This window comes from Ovis canadensis, chromosome 9 (assembly GCF_042477335.2).
Source record: "Ovis canadensis isolate MfBH-ARS-UI-01 breed Bighorn chromosome 9, ARS-UI_OviCan_v2, whole genome shotgun sequence".
NCBI classification, from domain to species: Eukaryota; Metazoa; Chordata; class Mammalia; order Artiodactyla; family Bovidae; genus Ovis; species Ovis canadensis.
The window spans coordinates 31,110,602-31,133,104 of record NC_091253.1 but is presented as its reverse complement, the minus strand read 5'-3'; the positions used below and the strand labels follow the sequence as shown (position 1 = coordinate 31,133,104).

General features: G+C 49.5%; 1 protein-coding gene across 14 annotated transcripts in view; it reads right to left on the bottom strand.

Moving 5' to 3' along the window:
* ST3GAL1 (ST3 beta-galactoside alpha-2,3-sialyltransferase 1) overlaps positions 1-22,503 on the bottom strand; it is a 92,709-nt gene that overhangs the window by 47,015 nt on the left and 23,191 nt on the right. For 5 of the 14 annotated variants that reach the window (XR_011258959.1, XR_011258962.1, XR_011258961.1 and 2 more), the window contains exon 3: positions 20,869-21,017. The exons of the other annotated variants lie outside the window; for them this stretch is intronic. The gene's annotated coding sequence lies outside the window, so the exon portion shown is untranslated. The remainder of the gene's footprint in view (positions 1-20,868; positions 21,018-22,503) is intronic. 14 annotated transcript variants of the gene reach the window in all.

Here is a 22,503-nt window from a genome sequence, read left to right as displayed (position 1 = left end):
GGCTGACTCTTACTCATCCTTCCTTCCCCAGCTCAGATGTCACCTTTTGGTGAGAAGAAATAGAAGGGCAAAGAGTTTACATTTCTCCAGCTGTTTCTTTGTCAGTTTACACCCATCCACTTGATTATATTGGCAATAACTCCGCGACAGCAGCAGAGCAACAGTGATGAACACGGGCAGCCCAGGGTCACAGCCACGACATAGGGAACTGGAACCGATCATGATCAACTCCAAGCTCAGGTTCACTTCTCAAAGCCATGTGGCTGACCACAAAGGAAAGGAAACATTCCCCTAGACCGCCTGAGATTTCACAGGCAGACTCTAAAGACACCAGTTCAAGGGCAATCAGACTACCCAGGCATTCGGCTGGAGGGACCCTTCAGAATGAGGCCAGAGCTGGTCTCTGCACCCTCGGAGCTAAAAGCATTAGTTCAGCAAGTACACAAAAAGCTCCCCTGGGGGCAGAAGTGCCCCGGCCACCCTGCCCACTGCACACCAGCTGTTTCCTGCTGATTGGTGATGGGTCAGAATTTGCTGTCTGCTGCATTCTTTTTCAAGCTTTTATAGAAACCATTCCAGGGTCGTTTACGACAGCCCAGTAGCTGAACAGTCCCAGGGAGGAGGCCTAGAAGCCCTGGTCTTACCCCCAGACTCTGCCATTACCAGCTATGTGACTTAGAGCTGGTGCCTTTCCTTCTCTGGGCTTCAGGTCCTGCCTCGGAACAAGGTGAAGTTAGGAGCCCGTTGGGATGGGCTCAGTCATGTCGCTCAGCATGTCTGACTCTTTGTGAGCCCGCCAGGCTCCTCTGTCCATGGGATTCTCCAGGGAAGAACACTGGTGTGGGTTGCCATTCCCTTCTCCAGATGATCTTCCTGACCCAGGGACTGAACCCAGGTCTCCTGTATTGCAGGCAGATTCTTTACCACTTAGGCACTGGGAAAGCCCACTGGGATGTCGGACCATGATTTATCTACGCAGGAACTTTGGTTCTGAGCCTGTTTCCCAATCTGTCAAATGTGCTAAATCAGAGGATGTGGAAACTTCTGCCTCACAAAGGTATTTTGTCTGTGCTATACGTGTGTGTAAACACGCTCAGTCGCTCAGTTGTGTCCAGCTTTTTTGTGACACCATGGACTGCAGCCCGTCAGGCTCTGTCCATGGGATTTTCTAGGCAAGAATACTGGAGTGGGTTCCCAGTTCTTCCCACAGAGGATCTTCCCAATCCAGGGACTGAACCCAAGTCTCCAGTGTCTTTGCACCGTAGGCAGATTCTTTATCGCCGAGCCACCAGGGAAGGCCCCTGTGGCGTACAGCCATTGACAAAACTCTGAATTAGCTATAACTTAAAAAAACCAGAAAGTTTATCATAAAAATCTGGCTCTCTAGCTTCTTTCAACAAAGGAGGAGAAAATTATGGAAGTCTGAGCTCCCATTCCCAAGAGCAACAATCCCCTGCAGTGAGCAGCAGCCACGACCTTTGGTCAGAACTTGGTTTCCCAGTTTGCCGCAGGGCTTACTCATCCCTATTGTTTTTGTACCACCCACAAGGTCACTGTGAACAGAGGGGACTAGGACTCCTGGATGAAAGGTCCTGCAGGTCCCCTTTGCTCCTGCTTTTGATGACTTTCCTGATATTTTTTATCCTCATTAGTGCTCCCTTGCCATCCCCTGGGGTAGACAGTGGAGGGCCACCAGCTTGAGGCTGTCACCTGTGCTACAGAAGAGGGAGGCCCTGCCTCTGCCAGGATTCCGATCCCCTGGTCAGTGGAAAGATGATCGCCTCCAGAACACACCAACCAGCCATCAGGCCAGAGGGAGCTCCCTGCTGCCACTGCAGCCTCCTATAATTACCTGCAGTGTAATAAAGCCCAGCTGAGAAACCTTAGAAAGGACCCCACAAGGAGAAGTGTTTCCTGGGTAATTTCCTGATCATAGAATTTCAGGGTTAGAAGAGACTTTATAAAAGCTTCTAGACCAACCCACCATCTGAAGCTTCAATCTCCTCCAGAGCGGCTGACACAATACCTTCCATCAAATCCTGATGATTTGCCCATCAGGAGCTGAAAATATAAAAAAGGCAGCAAAGGCGGCCCTGCCCGCAAGTCCTCCCAGGCTGGGGAGGCCAGTCTGGCAAACAGACAGTGAGGAGGCAGGATGTGCTCAGTGGTGTCTGACTCTTTGGGACCCCATGCGCTGTAGCCCACCAGGCCCCTCTGTCCATGGGGATTCTCCAGGGGAGAATACTGGAATGGGTTGCCATTTCCTTCTCCAGGACACAGGATGGCGTGGGCTCTGATTCTCAACAGCCACCACAAACTCAGCCCATACTATACGCCAAATGCTCTGCATAAATCATCTCAGCAAATTCTCAAGAAAACTCTTCCTTGTTTGCAAGTGAGGACTCTGAAGCTCAGAGAGGTTAAGGCCCTTGGTCAAGGTTACACAATTTATAGGTGTTGGAGCAGGCTTTGAACACAGCAATATGAGACTCCAGAACTGGGTCTGTAAACACAACCTTAGCCTGCAATTCTGGAAGGGTGGCTGGGGAGCAGAGAGGGGAGGCTGGGACCCAGAGCCTGCCAAAGGGACAGATGTCTGTCCTGAGTCCAGAAACACACACAGAGGAGAGAGTGAGCCCAGAGTGGGAGAGGAGCCAGGCTGAGGGCAAGACAGGCCCAGGGGTCTGGGGCCTTGGTAGCAATCAGGGAAATGCCAGTAAAAGCAGAATGAGACATCACTTGACACCTCTTAGCCTGGCAAAAAATTAGCAGGCACTGTGATGCCAAGTGTTGGTGGGTGGATGGGAAGGCGGACTCGGCAGGGGCCCTCAGACACGACCTGGCGGTGCTGTGCCAAAAGTTACACATAGGCATCCTCTATGCCCCAGCAGTTCCGCTTCCAGCTATGCAAAGTGTTCGGGAGTCTATCTGGAATGCTCTCATGCATGGAAGAAAAATTCTGATTCACAAAGAATTTTTTAAAACATGCAGAAGTGTTTCTGTTGTAATGCCAACGGGGCAGGAGGCAGAAAATACATGGGATGAAAACAGAGCCACCTCGTAGGGTAACCCAAGAAGGGCCCAGGATTACATGCTAGGCACGTTTAACTCAATAAATCAATGTGATCAAGTCTTGTTACTATAAATAATCATGTTTTAGGGACCTTTGATCTGAAATTTCCAATTTCCCCTGTTCATTCAATACATATTTACTGAACACTTGTATGCAGGTAATGGATCAGGAGGTAGGGCAATGTGGGTGTTCAGTTGCTCAGTCAAGTTCAATTCTTTGCAAATCGGACAAAGAATTTTCAAAGTCTATCCCATTGACTGTACGCAGCCAAGCTACTCTGTCCATGAGATTTCCCAGGCAAAAATACTAGAGTGGGTAGCCATTTCCTTCTCCAGGGAACCTCAATCCAGGGATTGAACCCACTTTGAACCCACATCCTGCATTGGCAGGCAGATTCTTTACCACTGAGTCACCTGGAAAGCCTTACAGCAAGGAGTAAAATGGGTGAAGAGAGCTTAAGTTCCAGGTGAAAGAGAGAATCGTCAGAGAAATAAATGAGTAACAGGTCAGATGTCCAGAGACCATCCATAGGGAATTACGGAGGATGGGCGGAGAAGGCAGGGAGTGGGTGTGTGCTCACACAGCTGCACTGCTTTGTGAATGAAAGTGTTAGTTGCTCAGGGTATCTGACTCTTTGCAACTTCATCGATGGTAGCCCGCCAGGATCCTCTGTCCATGGAATTCTTTAGGCAAGAATATGGGATTGGGTTGCCATTCCCTTCTCCAGGGGATCTTCCCAACCCAAGGATTGAACTCGGGTCTTCTGCACACTGCAGGCAGATTCTTTACCATCTGAGTCACCAAGGAAGCGATATTCGACAGTGAATCCCATCTTGCTGGAGGCAGCCCCTTATGCCAGCAGCACAAAAGCTTCAGTGTCCTGCCTCATCTGCCTTCCGGGGGGTTCTAGTCTTTCTCGCTTCAAGTGAAACTTAAGTGAGCTCATCAGGACGCCTAGAGCTGCTTCGCATTCATCAGAAAGAGAAGCTGAGTCTCATCCAGCTGGTGCCTTTCCTTTGAGTCGGGTACAGGTGGTTTCAGATTCTTTCAGCAGCAGCTCGAGCCCCGCGCAGCAGAAGCACGGTTCCTGCCAGCTCTGCTCACCAGTCTCCAACAAGAGGACCTACACGTGCAGCATCCAAAGCCTCAACAAGCGCTCAGCTTCTGCCCCTGGGGTCACCGGCCAGGAATCTTCTCTCAGAAACGACTCGACGTGTGGACAGAGTTTTGTACCCGGAGAGGCTTACCATCATGTTATTTTTTTTTTTTCTTTCAGTCTCATTGAGATGTAACTGACAAAAAGCACTGTATAAATTTAAGGTGTACGACATCATGGTTTGACTTACATACATCAGGAAATGATAAGTTTAATGAATATCCATCTTCTCATATAGATACAAAATTAAAAGATAACAGAATAAAACTTTGTGATGAGAACGTTTAGGATTGACCCTCTTAACATTTTTTATATCAGTATATAATACATGGGCTTCCCAGGTGGTGCTAGTGGTAAAGAACCCGCCTGCCAAGGCAGGAGACATAATGAGAGGCGGGTTCGATACCTGGGTCGGGAAGATTCCCTGGAGGAGGGCATGGCAACCCACTCCAATATTTTGTCTGAGAAAATCCCATGGACAGAGAAGCCTGGTGGGTTACAGTCTATAAGGGTCACAAAGAGTCGGATACGACTGAAGTGACTTAGCATGCTTACATATAATACACAGCAGTGTTAATTAAGGCTTCCCCACTGGCTCAGCAGTGAAGAATCTGCCTGCAATGCAGGAGCTTCAGAGGAGGGTTTGATCCCTGGGTCGGGAAGATGCCCTGGAGGAGGAACTGGCAACCTGCTCCAGGATGCTTTCCTGAACTCCCATGGACAGAGGAGCCTGGTGGGCTACAGCCTGTAGGGTTGCAGAGTCAGACACGACTGACCAGGAACACAATGAGTGTTAGTTATATTTATCATGTTGCACATTACATCCCTAGGACTAATTTATCTTACAACTGGAAGTTTTTACCTTTTTCTTTCATTCAAGTCTCTCTCCCTTACCTTCCCATCTCTGGTAACCACAAATCTGATCTCTTGTTTGAAGTGCAATTTTTTTTTTTTAATTTTTGAAATGTAATTGACCTACAGTGCCATGTTAGTTTCTGATGCATAACATGGAGGCATTTTTCTTTATATTTCAAAATGGTCACCATGATAAGTCTAGTTTTAATATGTCACAATACAAAGATATTATATAGTTAGTGCCTATATTCCCCACACTGAATATTTCATACCTGTGACATTTACTTTGCAACTGGAAGTGTGAACCTCTTAATCTCCTTCACCTATTTCTTTTCTCCCTTCCCTCTTTCTCCTTGGCAACTGCTAGTTTGTTCTCTGTTTTAATTTCTCTGCTTCTGTTTCATTATGTTCATCTGTTTAACGTTTTTAGATTCCACCTAGGTGAAATCATACAGTATTTATCTTTCTGTCTGACTTATTTCACTTAGCATAATACCCTCTAAGTCCGCCCACTTTAGGTGGCAATATTTCATTTTTTATGGCTGAGCAATATTCCACTGTGTGTGTGTATACACCACATATAATATGTATATATATATCACATCTTCTTTATCTATCATCATGTTATTTTTAACAGTAAAATGCCACAGAGCTCCAACATGCTCCACCTTAAGGAAATTACTAAGTGCACCATAGTCTGTGCAAATATCTGTTATACTGTGCAAAATTCTGCATCTTTAATAATGCTCATGAAGAATTTAAAGCAAGAGGAAACATTTGCTATACTCTTAAATTGTTAAAAGACAATGGAAGCAGTATTAGAATCAGATGACAGGTTTAACACTAGAGGAACTGAAACGTATACAGTGAGAGAGAATTCTCTGAAATGCTAAAATAGGTACTTTCCTGGAGGAGTGGTTCTGTGGGATTTCCCACCCCCCCCCCCCCACATTTTCTTCTCTTTTCAGGATTCTCTTCACTGATCATGGCTACTTTTATGATCATGAATGAGAACTACCAATGCTCCCCAACCCTAAAAACGGCTGGTACCTTCAAAACTTTCTCCAGCCACCCAGTGCTTGGCCCCGGGACCCTGACCTAGCGATCTCCCGAGGCTGTATTTACTGAGAAGATCTCCCAGGATTTGGGATTTCATTCCCAGCAGCTTAGACCCAAAGAAGAGAAGGAAAGATAGCATGCGATATGCGGTGTCAGCAAAGGTCTACGAGAATGCAGGCCCAGCCAGGATGGACCTGGCTTCCAGGAAGGAGGACTTGGACACACCATCCCTGGATTCTGAGGCTCCCGAGAGCCCACCCAGCCCCCAGAACCTCTCTCCAATCCCAACTGAAAGCCCGGGACAGCGTCACTTTCACCCAGGAGCACAGAAAAGTCCTTCCTCATCTTTCACAGCTTCATCAGGGCTCCACACGGGTGAAGCTCCTTGCACTGTCCTTGTGGGGACACATTACAGTGTCATGTATCGTATGCCCCAGCAGAAGTTCCGAGGCTCAGAGAGGTCTATCTACTTGCCTGAGGCCACACAGCTGGTAAGAGACAAGACCTGGGATTCAGGCTTCTGCTCTGACCCCTGGAGGACTTCACCCCACGCCATAGCTGGCCCAGGAGCCCAGCGCTGGCATCCAGGAGCCTGGGTTCCACTCCCAGCAGAGTCACTCAGCAGCTGTGGAGGTTGTGCTAGTTAACCCCAGGGAGACCAGGTTCCATCTGTAAGCTGGAGGCAAATCTGATGCTGACCCTAGGGCTTAACTGCTAAGCCGCTGGTACATTGTAAGCACATGATCAATGCTGTTGCTCTTGTTGTCACTTTCATCCTCCCTGGAGTAAGGTCACTCTCTAGCCTCATGGTGTTCGCCAGTACACTGCCTCCTGCCCTTCTAAGACCCCCACCCCAGGCCAAGGAAAGAGCATGCCTGGATCTGTCCCCAGTCCTGTTGGCTCATCTTGTAAAGAATCCGCCTGCAATGCAGGAGACACAGGTTCAGTCCCTGGGTGTGGGAAGATCCCTTGGAGAAGGAAATGGCCACTCACTCCAGCATTCTTGTCTGGGAGCGCTGCAGTAAAGAGACCGGGACAGAATCACAAGAGGAGAGTAAACTCTGAGACATGAGCAGAGTGTTTCCAAACTGTTTCTTGGCTCAGTGTGGCTGCCTTCTGGCCAACTGTGCTCCGTTCCCGTCTAACTCCAAACAGATGGGCCGGGGCCCCACCCCCACCCTGCTCAGTCATACCCCCTCTAGGGGCCTCCAGCCTTTGGACCAGAACCGAAGAGAGCCGCCCAGCTTCCTGGGGAGGGTGTAGTGCAGCGCTTCCTGGGGGTTTGCGCTGTCCTTCATGTGCCCCGGGCGTGCCTTTGCACCCAGCACATGGTGACAACCAAGCAGGTGCACGGCTGTTGCTCCCTTCATGCTGAGAGGCAGGGAAGCCTAGCGGTTAAGCAAATGAACTCCTGGGCCAACTTCCCCAAGTCTGAATCTGGTGCTGCCAAATCTTTGCTGGGCACCCCCGGGAAAGTCTCTCAACCTCTCTGTGCCTTTTTCCCTCTCTGTGTAAAGAAGGGGTGGTGATGCTAAAACTAGCACCTACCTCAAAGGGGGCCCTGCAAGGATGGAACGCCTGGCCGGAAAGTGGTAGAAGCAGGACACAACCCAGCAGTATGCCCAGGACAGCGCTTTAACCACCAGACAGCACTGCCGCCTCCAGCTGACATCACCGTTCCGCAGGCAAGTTGACCCCCCAGCTTCCTTTAGTCCTTCCAAAGGTAGCCTTACCTTGCTTGGAAGGCAGGTCAGAGCTGTGAGCAACATGCTTTCTGACAAGTCCCTAAGCTGAAGATTCTACCACCTTTGCAGACACAACAACTTCCCAGCCCTGGGCACCAGAGACCCTCACCCTCCTGTTCCCTCTTCATCACTCATTGCCTAGCAAGCACCCAGGGTCTGGGCTCCCGCAGATCGTCCAAGATCAAGGGGAAGGAAGCTGGAAAGAGTGGATGATGACTTGAAGGCTCACCAGGCATCCGGAGCCAGCAAATCCATGCAGAGGCTTTATGAAAGGCTTGGTCTAATCACAGAGTTCGCTTCAACAAGCTAACGTCTTCCTTTCCATCCAGACATCTGTCTCCACACAAAGAGGGCTTCCACCCAGGGGCTGGGGGCCTAATTGCTGTGGGTTCCTGAGATACAATTACTTGTCAAAGAGAAACAGGGCGAATCCTGGGACTTGCAGGCAACAGAGAAACCACTGTAAAACCCTGCAATTAAAGGGCAGGAACAAAAAAGGGAGCTGTCACAGCCCCTGGGGTGGAAATAGCTCAGCGTGGTTTCCTGGGTTTGCAGTACTGCCCAAGCCGAGGTCAGATTCCGGGAGGAATCATGGGAGAGGTTCTGCAGCAGAGCAAAGTGGGAGGGGTGCTCGCAGCTCCCTGGTGCAGAGGTGATGAGGGAGGGAAGAGCAGGGAGCAGATGAGGACGGGGGACCAGAGGGCACACCTGCTGAGGACCAAGGACTCCGGGACGGCATGATATTCATACACGTCATTGCACTTAGTTCTCAGAACAACTCAGCCACCTGGAGCCTTGTAGCACCAGTTGCCAGATGAGAAACCAGAGAGTCAGAGACGTGCTCCAGCCTATCAGAGTACAGGAGCAGTATCAATAACCTCGGATATGCAGGTGACACCACCCTTACGGCAGAAAGTGAAGAGGAGCTAAAGAGCCTCTTGATGAAGGTGAAAGGCAAGAGCGAAAAAGCTGGCTTAAAGCTCAATATTCAGAAAACTAAGATATGTCACCCAGTCCTATCACTTTATGGCAAATAGATGGGGAAACAGTGGAAACACTGACAGACTTTATTTTCTTGGGCTCCAAAATCACCGCAGATGGTGACTGCAGCCATGAAATTAAAAGACGCTTGCTCCTAGGAAGAAAAGTTAAGACAAACCTAGACAGCATATTATAAAGCAGAGATATTACTTTCCCCACAAAGGTCCATCTAGTCAAAGCTATAGTTTTTCCAGTAGTCATGTGTGGATGTCAAAGTTGGACCATAAAGAAGGCTGAGTGGAGAAGAATTGATGCTTTTGAACTGTGGTGTTGAAGAAGACTCTTGAGAGTCCCTTGGACTGCAAGGAGATCCAACCAGTCCATCCTAAAGGAAATCAACCCTGAATATTCATTGGAAGGACCGATGCTGAAGCTGAAGCTCCAATACTTTGGCCACTTTATTCGAAGAGCCAACTCATTAGAAAAGACCCTGATGCTGGAAACGGTTGAAGGCAGGAGGAGAAGGGGATGATAGAGAATGAGATGGTTGGATGGCATCACTAACTTGATGGACATGAGTTTGAGCAAGCTCCGGGAGATAGTGAAGGACAGGAGCCTGGCTTGCTGCAGTCCATGCAGGGTCACAAAGAGTCGGACATGACTAAGTAACTGAACAACAACAATCAGATACTGATTCTTGAGCCCAGATCTGGCTGGATCCAGGCCCAGATACCCATCCATGTTAACTAAGGTGCACAGCCATATTGCCACTGCCTAGAGAAGGGGTTGCTTCTTAATAAAGGCTAAGATGAGAGTTGGTAGTAGTCTGGGTTGTATTTTTCTACAAGTTCCAAGCCAAAGGAGAGGTTTGGGTTTGGTGGATAAAGTACTGGACTGGAAATCAAACCTCAGATTCAAATATTGCCTCTGTCACCAATGCTGTGTCATCTCGGCCAAGTTACTTCAGTTTTCTGTGCAACCATGTTCCAGCTCGAGAAAGGGGGCTGGGGTGGAGGGTGAATTCAATCCACTCTGCTTCCCTCCAGCTCTGTATGCTTTCTCTTGCATTTCAGTTTGCCCTGGGGGTTATGAGCCAGAGCTCGGTGTCAGAACACTGGGTGCAAATTTGAGCTCTGCTCCTGTGTGGTTCAACCTCTATGATGCAGAAGGCCTTGTGTAACGTCAGGAAAATAATATCCACAGCACAGGCAGTTATGACAATAATGTGTGTGAATAGTAAACAGTGTGTGAATCGAACTTGGAACATACAAGGTGTTGTGTGTGCTCCTGCCTAAGTATATGTCGGGACTCAAGCCACTCAGACCCCAGAACATTCTAATGCAGGACGCGATCCGCTTACCTCCTGGGGGGTCTCACACCTCAATGCCTCCTTTCAGGGACTAACAGCAGACAGGAAGTTCCAGGTGCCCCCAGCCCCCATCACAGCTCTGCGGTTAAGGCTGGGTGTCTCAGAAGTCTGTGGGCTGCGGCCAGTGGGGAGGCATTCCTAGGCTGTCAGGGGTCGGGAGGGCTGAGCTGAATCCTCCCAGGGCCACCTCGAGGGGATGGAATGATCTGCACCCGCTTAAAACCAGTGCAGCAAAGATGTACCTGGAGGAGGGGATTTAGTGACTCGCCCAGGGGTCCCAGAGCCCTTGACCGGCCCCTCCCCAGCATTTGGTGCTGGGAAGGAAGGGGCAGGGTCCAGCCTGGCTTGCTAGGCTCAGGACCTGCAGGAATGTCATTGCCTCGCTTGCTGACCCGTCCTGTGTCCTGGCAGCTGGCCCTGTGTCAGGCACATGCCAGTCACGGAGGGTGCAACGCTGGGTGCAAACACTGTGCTCAGGAAGAGCTCCTGCCCAGCGACGGGGGGCCCATGGCAACAGCAAACAGGATGCGCGTGTGCCGGTCAAGCTGTTTCCCTCTGCAGCCAAGACTGAGTTAAGGCCAGGATTCCGTGAATGGCCACCCGTGGGCCCAATCTGGCCGGCCGCCTGTTTTGGTAAATGACGTTTTACTGGAACACAACTATGCCTGTTCATCTCTGTACTGCCTGTGGCCACTTCTGCGTGGCCATGGCATATCTGAGAAGTCACAACACAGACGATCTAGTCCACAAAAACGAAAATGTTTACTATCTCCGGCCATTTACAGAAAGAACTCTCTGCCCCTGCTCCAGACCTCCAAGGGCTCCAAGGGCAGGGCTGCATGAATCCTTCTGACACATCAAAGCTTCCTCTCCTCCATGGGAGGTGAAAACAGCCACCAAGAGGGGAAGGGCCGGCGCTAAAGGGGAGTGAGCATTGAGGACTGAGGACCGTTTCCCCAGGAGGTGGCCGTTCTGTTGAGTTAGTAAGGGCTCGTAAGGGACCTGCTGGGTGAAGAAATAGGAGAAAGGACTTCCCTGGTGGTCCAGTGGCTAAGACTCTGGGCTCCTAGTGCAGGGGTCCTGAGTTCGATCCTTGGTCGGGGAACTGGATCTCACATGCCTCAATTAGGTGTTTGCACGCTGCAACTAAAGAGCCTGCAACTAGGGTGCAGCACAGCCAAATATTAATAAGTAAGTAAATAAATATTAAAAAAATAAATAAAAGAAATAGGGGAAGGGCACTCCAGGCAGAGGGTTGGCCAGGCAAGGACGCATGGGTGCTGCAAATACTGAGCTGGGAGATGGGTGCACGCGAGGGGCACAGAAGCACCGCACAGTCAGGCGTTAAAGGCTCTGGGGGCAAACCTTGCAGTGGTGGGCCCACCTCTCCAGCTGTCTCCAGCCACAGTGAAGATGACACACACAGAGTTCAGGCTGCCATTCCCTGCCTCATGGAATTTAGCATCTTGGGGGGGAATGTGACAGGCAAATGCCAGGCAGAACGTGCTGAGTGCCTGGGAGGGGCACAAGAGCATCTGAGTGGGTTCTGAGGAAGGGGAGAGGTCAAGGTCCATTTGGGGACAGGATGAAAAGGGTCCTAGAGGACAGATGAAATCTGAGAAAGTCCCTAGGGGCTTAGAGGTTGGGGGTGGTGCTCCTGAAAAAGGGTAGGAGGTCATGAAACCCAGGACCAGCTGCCGCCCACTTGGTGGACAGAAAACTGAAACACCCAGCTAATGGGCCTTAATCTGGTAGGCGGATTAATTTCCATCTGAGCTGGAGGATGCAAGGCTAGGGGCCAACGTGGACGACCTCGGATGTCCAGAGGAGGGGCTCCAAGCCCAGTCAAGGGCTCAGGGCTGGTTTCCCAGAGGAGGGGAGGCTGGCTAATTACAGGAGGAGGGAATTAACCTCAGGAAGTCATTGAAGTCCATCAAGACAAGGGTCACCCCTGGAGAGAAGTGTCACCCAAAGTCCAAGGTGAGACCCCTATAATCTGCCCTCCCCTTCCTCCCTGGTCATCCGGCCGCGCACTCACTCTGCAGGGCCCCTTGAGTCCACTGCTGGTCGGACCACCAGTCACACTCCTCCTGACCTAGGGCATGGCCACGGTGGCCCCCGGTGCCCAGCTGGCTCAGATCCTCAGGGCCTCCAGGTCTCTGCTGACCTGTCTGCTCTCCGTACGGCCGCCCCGTCACCTCTACCGGCGGTCCCCTCAAGCCCTCGCCTCCCCTTGCTTCTCTCTCTCACAGCACTTCCCATCTTCCTACAAATCTTTGGATCCTTTACCTTTGTCTTTTATCAGAAGTCATATATTATTACATTTCCCAAGGGATTGACTGAAGCAGCCCTGGCTTTCTGAACCCTGCCTGGTACAAGGAGGCATCCAGTCAATATTTGTTAGTAGAATTAATGAAAAAAGCAAGAGCAAAAGCAGCAACCAGCACTTTATTAAAAGACCCTCCGCCCAAATACCTTCTTCCTGTGCTTGAAAGCTGTGGCTGGATAATTCATGCTGACCTATATTTTTTTCCCTCTTTGAACCGATGTGTATTTTCAAAGGCTAAGGGAATGCATATGCCTTGGCAAAGCTCACACTGAGAGCTTCTAGACAAAAAGCATTTCAGGAAAACACTCCCCCCTGTGAGCCGTGCTGCTGATAGAGCAGCCTGTGAGCCCCCAGGAGCTGCCTGGGGTTTCTGGGGACTCTCTGGGGCCAGGCACCTGGGACCCCCACTTTGATATCTGCCCCAGCGGCCAGCTGTTCTCAGTCAGGCGGCTAAATGAAGACAGTCACTTCACCAGCAAAGGGAGGAAGAGAAAATGAGAAGGACGGTCTGGAGTTGTCACCAAGCCCTTGATCGGGGCTCCAGAGAGCACGAGGGGGACAGACACGTGGCCCCACAGCTGAGCTAGCGTCTGGCCATGCTCCACGAGACAGACCCTGAGCACAGTGCGACGGTCCCTGCAGTGCCCCTACCCGGGTGCGGGGTCAGAAATGCTGCCTTAGGATGGGGTGCTGGGCTGGGGGATGAATTGGGAGATGGGGAGAGAGATATACGCTGCTATGTACAAAGAAGGTAACTAATGAGAGCCTGTTGTACAGCTCAGGGAACTCTCCTCAGTGGTCTATGGGGACCAAAAGGGGAAGGATGTATGTACTCATATAGCTGATTCACCTTGCTGGACAGCAGAAACCAACACAACCTTATAAAGCCACTACACTCGAATAAAATGGCTCTGTTTAAGATTCAAATTCTTAGAATTGAAGTGAAATGGGCGATTCTTGCTGTGGTGACTTAAAATTGTTTTTTGTTCAGTATATACATGTATACACATACATAGTATATGCATGTTGTATGATATGTATACATACATGCACCTGGTATGACATGTATACAAATACATTTAGACGCATATAGTGTTCATATAAAGTATGATATGTATACACATATGCATATACATATAGCGTGTATGCACACCTGTATATGTGGATACATGCATTTAATAAGTACCTAGCTCTGTTCTTTGACTGTTATACATATTCGATCATTTAATTCTCATAATGATCCTGAGAAGTAGGTCCTACTATACCATTTGATAGAGGCTGGAAGCAAGGCACAGGAGTTACCTATCCTGCCTAAGGTTGCCCAGCTGGATGCAGGCGACCCTGGGAGGTGGCCTCCCCTCCCCTCTCAGCAGTCTGCTTGAAAAGCCAAGCTCTTAACCACGTACTTGTGCTCCGTCAATCATGTCCCAGGGCCGCCAGGGTGTCAATGAGCCCCTTCCAGGGTGTCCATGAGGGCAAAGCCATTTTCACGGCAAGACACCACTCGCTTTTTCATTCTCACTCTCTCAGGAACTGACTGTTGCCTCTGTTCCCCAGAGACAGGCAGCGTGGGATTCTAGCACGGACCGAGGCGACAGCAGACTGAGAGCCCAGCTGCTTTTCTCTGAGCCAGACATGGAGATTAGTAAGACGATGCTACTTTTCTCACTAAATTTGTTTCATTTGGGAAAGCAGCTGTTTTTCATTACACTTATATTATCAGGCGATAGACCTATTATTGCCAATTTTAAATAAAGCGATAAATATGTAAAGAATGTCTCCTTAAAAGACAGAAGACACAAAAGCTATTTGAGACCATCAGTAACATTTAAGACCCTGTAAAGAGGCCTTCAAAACCAACGCTTTAAGAACAGCTGCTATGCTACCAACTGCCCCTCGGGGTTTTTGAAGAGCATATCTTGGCATTTCCTGCCCAGCTCAGGACTGGCCATGTAGCAGGATGCACAGAATCCCGGGGCCCTACTTATAGAACATCAGAAGACCCTCCCCTCCAGCTGCTGTGACAGCAACATGCCTCTTCCTATGTGTAGGAGTGTGTGCTGCTACTGCTGCTAAGTCGCTTCAGTCGTGTCCGACTCTGTGCGACCCCATAGACGGCAGCCCACCAGGCTCCCCCATCCCTGGGATTCTCCAGGAAAGAACACTGGAGTGGGTTGCCATTTCCTTCTCCAATGCATGAAAGTGAAAAGTGAAAGTGAAGTCGCTCAGTCGTGTCTGACTCTTAGCTACCCCATGGACTGCGGCCCACCAGGCTCCTCCGTCCATGGGATTTTCCAGGCAAGAGTACTAGAGTGGGGTGCCATTGCCTTCTCCGAGGAGTGTGTGACAGTGTCTATTTGTGCGTGTGCATGGGGGGAGGGACACTGGACCCGGTTGAGAGCAGCAGGCCCACTCGCCCTCACAAGCTCTTAACTGTTGCCGCCGCCAGCCTTTGCATGGGTCCCGCTCCCAGTTCAGTGGGAATTGTTTTCCAGCTCCCGTCCCCTGGTCTATCTTCCTCCCTTTCTTCCACGACAAAGTCACAACTGATAATACGTGACAGGAGCAAACATTCTCAGGATCTCTGTCCTGGGAACTTAGCCCAAGGACACAGTCCAAAAGAAATAAAATGCTAAAGCCACTAGATGTTCCGTGCAGCGTTGTCTACAGTGATGATGGTGATGGCGACATACACTAACATACTTCATACAGAAATATGCTGCCATGGAGATGACTGAGTCAGTGGTACTGCCACCTGGCGGGTCATTACACAGCTGTACAGGGTGACAGCCGTCCAGGACAACTCCAGAAACACTCATCGAGTAACCCCTCCTTGACCTGGATACTGGGGGCTCAACGGGGAAGGAGATGGCCCCTGCCCTCAAGGAGGTTTCAGTTAAGTGACTGTCTACCTGCTGAGATTTCAAAGTACAGGGAACCAATTCCAAACATCTACCCACCTCCCTGTCCCAGAGACCTTCCCTTCAGTCCTTGTCCTTTTCTGACAGCCAATCCCCTGGCACTGGGGATATTTTTAGTGCCTGTGACAAAGTGTTTGTGAGAAGGCCATTGAGCCACAAGGCGGTGTGCCTCTTCCCTGCACAGTGCATGGGATATTTTGGCCAAGTGCATTTCAGACAGGCTGGCTCTGGGTCCCTCCCATGTCCTTCTTCCTCTTTCTCATGATCTAAATCTGAAAGGGCTGTGGTGTGCTGTGGTATCCTGGCAAGGCGTGCTTGCTTAATTTAGGCTGAGCATGTACATCTATAAATAGCAGGTGTTCTGAAGGCAGGCAGGCTGTGAACAACAGAGATGGTGGACAGTCCCAACATTAAACAGCCAGAGCCTCTAGACGTGGGATTCCCCCATCTCCAGTTCTCCAAAAGCAGGAGGTGGAGCAAGTGTGGCAGGCTGAGTGAGCCCCAGAGGGTGTCCAAGGAGAAAGAAATGATCCCCAGGGGGGAGCAGGCCTGTGTCCAGCTCAGCAGAGAGGTCAGTGAGCTGGACATCATGTTGATCAAACCAACAGCCAGGGCTGACTCTGTGTGGCTGAGACAAGTGGACAAACCATGCCCGCTTTCAGCTGCTCATGCTTGGCCCTGGAGATGCAGAGCTGCATTTGGCCCAGCTGACTTCGCAAGAAGTCCCCGCGAAGGATGAATCACACATTCCTGTTCCTCATTGAGCTCCTGGGCCAACAGGGAAAACAGACGCACACACAGGCCAGGCACCATAAGGAGTGGAGTCAGCAGGGTGAAAGTCAGACACACACACACACACACACACACACTGGTCCACACACACACGGGTCCACACACACACGGGATGTTTGGGGGAATGTACAGGACGCAGGGAGGAGAGATTCCCAGAAGTGGTGCTTGAATTGAGTTTTGAAGGGAAGATGATTGAAGCAGGAAGATAAAAAAAGGGCATTCTAGGTGGAGGGCAGAGCAGATAAACATCACATATTCCAAGTCCTGGAGACAACAAAGCTACTTCATTTAGTATGAATGCTATTTAGGGTAATGAGAACATAGGAAGCATCTGTATCTCTATCTGTATCTATAGCCGTGGTACTGTGTACTGTGTTTAGTCGCCCAGTCGTGTCCCACTCTTTACGACCCCACAGACTGTAGCCCTCCAGTCTCTTCCGTCTTTGGGATTTTCCAGGCACGAATACTGGAGTGGGTTGCCATTCCATTCTCCAGGGGACTCTCCCGACCTAGGGACTGAACCTGCATCTCCTGCATCTTCCGCATTGGCAGGCGGGTTCTTTATTTTATCCGGGTAGTTGTCAATGCCTGACAATTAGCTCTTTTGATAGCAATGTAAGTGACTGACATTACGCTTTTAATTGTTTAGACATCTATGTCGTAAACACACTGCCACAGATACACAACTAGAGTCACGTGGCCCCACCCATGAAGTTCCTCTTTCTAGAAAGTCTGGGTGATCTAGATAACTGACCTTTCTGAGTGCCCTTGCTTTCCCAACCTACGCTTGCTTTAATTCCCTCTCTTTTGTTTCAGATTTGCCAATGAGGAGTGACCTTGCAAAACACTAGCCCCCACCCCTCACCACCAACCCTGGCCCCAGTAAAGGCAGAACCCCCGGTCTGTGCATGCCCCCACCTCCCTGTGTGGCCCTGGGCATGCCATTTACCTCCAGAACTCATCAGCCAAAAACCTTGTTGGTTTTTGTTTTCCCTAAGTTCCCTGATGGCCATTGCTGAGGTGCATCTTGTAATCATAATAAGAACTACAAGGCCAGAGGGTATTGATAAGGCTGAGGATGTTGGCAAAACACCAGGTCATGGTGGCCTTGTCTGTCCTCTGGTGGAATTTGGACTTGGTCCCTAGACCATAAGGGAAATGGTCAGAGACAGAAGGAAAGGCATAACTCAATGCCCTTCTGGAACAAAGGTTATTGGGGAACACCCAAATGCTTATCAGCCGGGCGGGTCTGCATAGAATAGAAATTGTTTTTGGAGAATAACTCAGTCTGTGGGCTTGGCGTCTAAAAGGACGTTATTTTGCTGACAAAGCTATGTTTTTTTCCAGGAGTCATGTATGGATGTGAGAGTTGGACTATAAAGAGGGCTGAATGTTCAAGAATTGATGCTTTTGAACTGTGGTGTTGGAGAAGACTCTTGAGTCCCTTGGACTGCTAGGAGATCCAACCAGTCCATCCTAAAGGAAATCAACCCTGAACATTCATTGGAAGGACTGATGCTGAAACTCCAATACTTTGGCCACCTGATGTGAAGAGCAGATTCATTGGAAAGATTGAAGGCAGGAAGAGAAGGGGACGGCAGAGGATGAGATGGTTGGATGGCATCACCAGCTTGACAGACAAGCTCCGGGAGATGGTGAAGGACAAGGAAGCCTGGCATGTTGCAGTCTATGGGGTCACAAAGAGTCAGACACAACTGAGCGACTGAACAATAACAACAAGAACAACAACAAACGTCCGTGCTTTGGGTGGATGCCCTCCTGTGGCATTAGTGTTGTTAAGGCCTCTGGGCCTGACAGCAGCAGCTACCCCGGGGGTCTGTGCTATAACCAGACACCTTCCCCTGCTACCCTCACAGCTCACCCACATCCCACCAGCACAGCTATAAGTAATAACATTTATAACAGGGCTGTAACTTATCCAGCATTGCCTATGGCCAGGCACTGAGCCCAGCTTTCTGCATCATCGTCTCATTTAATTCTCACAACCCCTTGTAGGTGGGTACTGTGACCATCCCATTTCTTACAAATCAGGGATCTGATCTGTAAAAAGTCTGATCTGATCCCCAAAAGCTGGAGAGGGACAGACGTGGGTGCTGCCAGGCAGGTGCCACTCCAGGCCTTGAACCTGCCACAGCCTGCCTGATGCCAGGGGGGTCTATCTCCCCTGGTGGGTGGGACTGGCCCCATCAATGGAGAGAACAAAGCTCATCAGGTTAAGGACACATGGCTGGCAATCAGAGAGCTATCCTGAAGCTTTTTCTTTGGAATCCAGGGACCCTGCTTCCTCCCTTCCATCCTGACTGTATATGGGGGCTGGATGTTTGAACATTCAGGGAGGAGGGCACTCCCTGCAGCTGTCAGGAGCTTGACCTTTTCTAGAAGATGGTAATGGCGTGAGGTGTGGCTGCTGACGACTGTGAAGAGCCTAAGCTCTGAAGTGCAGTTCTGTGGGTCCTTGGTCCATTTTAGAAATGAGGCAACAGGTGCAGAGGGGGGCTGCATCTGAGGGCTGGGGGTCAATCAGAGTCCCAGGAAAATACGTCCGGGTCACATGGAGGGAGAAAGCCCAAGCAGACCTTGCAGTCAGAAGCCGGACGATATTTCTGCTTTGCAAATAGGGTCACCTGTACCATTTTCCCAGATTCCACACATACGTGTTAATATACAATAGAGAGAACAAACGTATGGACTCCAAGGGGAGAAAGTGGGTCGGGATAAACTGAAAGATTTGGATCGACACGTATACGCTGTGTGCGCGTATGTTCAGTTGCTTCAGTTGTATCTGACTCTGCGACCCCATGGACTGTAGCCCGCCGGGCTCCTCTGTCCAGGGGATTCTCTAAACAAGAATTCTGGAGCAGGTTGCCATTTCCTCCTCCAGGGGATCTTCCTGACCCAGGGATTGAACCTGGGTCTCCTGCATTGCAGATGGATTCTTTACCACTGAGCCACCAGGGAAGCCCCCTATATACACTACTATGCATAAAACCGGCTTCCCAGGTGGTGTTAGTGATAAAGAACCCACCCGCCAGTACAGGAGGTGGAAGACACATGGGCTTATCTATGAAAAAATCAGTGAACTGAGAACCTGTTGTATGGCACAGGGAACTCTATTCAGTGCTTTGTGGTGACCTAAATGGGAAGGGGATATATGCACATGTGTAGCTGATTCACTTTGCTGTACAGAAGAGACGAACACAACACTGGTAAGCGACTATACTCCAATACAAATTAGTTTAAAAAGAAGCTGGACATAAATGAGCAGCAGGAGAGCAGAGTCCATGGTTGAGTTCGTCATCATCACATGCCCAGCACCAGGCACATGATGGACTAGGGTAAGGCCTGTTGGATGGACGTGTGAACCAATGAGCCATTATGACTATCCAGGAGAGGGTACAGAGGCTGAGAGGGGGTTCAGGCCCTGGAACACTGTCGACAGTGCCATTTCTCACGTGTTCCATGGTTGCACCTCATCAAAACGTTTCAACGTGCTGGTAAGAATTCCCTGTATGACCTAGACAGGTGGGATGAGGTGGAAGGTAAGAGGGGGGTTCCAGAGGGAGGGGACACGTGTATACCTATGGCTGGTTCATGCTGATGTGTGACAGAAACCAACACAACATTGTACAGCAATTATCTTCCAGTTAACAATAAATAAATTATTTTTTTAAAAAGAACTCTCTGTAAGGATCAATCAAGTATGTGATATCCCATTCTATGGATGTCCTTTAGCTACTCGCCAGTGTTGGACACTCGGGATGTTTCCATAATGTTGCTATAAAAGAGTTAGGCAGTGAGGATCAAGGAGAGGCAATGGAGCAAGCCCTGCCTCCGGGGCCCTGGACGCAGACTAGATACCTTGAAAGCCCAACTCGTCCACTCATTAACTGTGCATCTGTGAGCAAGTTACTTAGCCACCCTGGGCCTTGGTTCCATCATCAACAGAACAGGAAGAATGTGGGCAGCTGGCTTTCAAGGTGGCTGTGGGGGTAAAGTTGTCACTACTCGGGGCAGTCAGGAGAGCCTGGTCAGCCCTCTGTAAGTGCCCACACTCACCCCACCAGCGCTTATACCCCTAAGTCCAGACGATTCCACAGAACATCGTCCTGGAAGTGGGATCACATGGTCAGCCTGCAGAATTCTAAGGAGAGCACCTGTGAAAATCCCGGCAGCGTTGAGAAAAGTCTTTAGCCCAAGCACAGAGGCTCAAGGGACCCAGAAGACGAGGCTGCCCTACTGTACAGCAAGTTCCCTACATACGAACAAGTTCCATTTTAAGAGCACATTTGTAAAGTAATTAGCCTCTAATTAAAATAAATTAATTAATTTAAATTAATTTTTAAAAATAAATAAAAACACACATTTCAAATTAAAATAAAAGGGGGAAAAAAAAAGCATTATTTGTAAGTCGAAAGTCCAACTAAGTTAGCTTAGGCACCCAGATAACACAGTCTGCTATCTAAGACTGCACTGTAGCAGGCTTATAGAACTTTTCACACAAATAAGACATATAAACAAACACAAAAAATAAAGAACAGTTTTTTTTTTTTTTTTAATCTTACAATACCTTGAAAACTACAGTACGGCTACATTGCCGCAGCTTCTATGCTTGCTTCTGGACATCCCAAGCTTGAGATAAAAGGCACCGCACTACTGTTCTCTATACGGTGCTGCACAGTAAGGTGCACAGAAGACAACCGCTTGTAAAAGATGCACCTAGGTGACAATGACAATGCAGTCAGACACATGGACTAATTTTCATGATTTACTAACTTGCATTCACATGTCTGCATCTTTGCAAGTTCCCAACTTGAAGGTTCGTATGGGGGGCCTTACCGCATGGACACCAGAATTCCTGCTGCAGGCCTTTCTGCCAAGTGTTCATCCAGCCTCCTGCAGGAAACAAACCCTCGTGCCCTTTCACCTCCCCCACTGGAGGCCTGGGCCAGGCCAACGAAGCCTAAGGATCAGGGACCCTCAGAGGATCCCCATTAAGCTAGGGCTTGTCTTTTAAATTCCTAACCTCATATTCTTTTCTTAAAGAGAACGCCTAAATTCTGTTAGCTTCCAGCCTCACCGAACTCATAATTGCATGTCTACGTATCACTAATTTGTTCATCTGTTTCTCCCATTAAATTATTTTTTTTTAAGTTTGTATTTTATATTGGAGTATAGATGACTAGCGGGGCTTTCCTGGTGGCTCAGCGGTAAAGAATCCACCCGCCAATGTAGGAGACATGGATTCCATCCCTGGGTCAGGAAGATGCCCTGAAGAAGGAAATGTTAACCCACTCCAGTTACTCTTGCTTGGGAAATAGCATAGACAGAGGAGCCTGGCGGGCTACGATCCACGGTGTTGCAAAAGAGTCAGATGTGACTTAGCGACTAAACAAGAACAATAGCTGATTAACAATGCTGTGATAATTTCATGTGGACAGCAGAGGGGCTCAGCCTTACACGCACAGGTATCCATTCTGCCCTAAACTCCCCTCTCATCCAGGCTGCCACCTAACATTGAGCAGAGTTCCTTGTGCCCTACAGTGGAAACCCACTAAATTATTAACATGTTGAAGATATAGCCCTTGTCTTACTCTGTTATCCCTCCAGTGCTTAGCCCAGTGCCAGGCACCCAGTTGTGCTCGCTGAATGAATGAATGAATGAGGGAGTGAGAAGGAAAAATCTTCTGTGAACAGAAACTTGTGCATTTCACTTTTTCCACTTGGTTCTCTCCTCAGACTCGCCCAGGACAAGCTAATCCTTTTCCACCTGACAACATCTCAGACCCTCAGAGAGGGCTCCTGCCTTCCTGGGACACAGCCCTGGCTTCTGTAACGAGCGCTCCTTTCTTAAACGTTATCAGCAACAGAAATTCCACCAGCCTTTCCCTGCTGTCCATTTCCATCCCCCTAACAACTGCCAGGCTACGTTCTTATCTAGCAGAGTGCCTTGGCCTGCAGTTTGCCTGTGGGCTGGTTGATGAAATTTGTTTTGGGAGAGGAAATGCTTGAATTCTGAGGGAGAGAATGCACACGTGACTCTTTAGGCCTGAAAGGACTCATGGCAGGAAATAGGCCTGGCTCTGGGGGTGGCGGGAGGCCACAGCCCCCGGGGGAGAGCAACTGAGTCCCCTCACCTGTCCTTAGATCAGCAGCCCCTGCTCACTGCCCCCTTCACTGTTTTATCTGCAGTGGGACTCAGTTC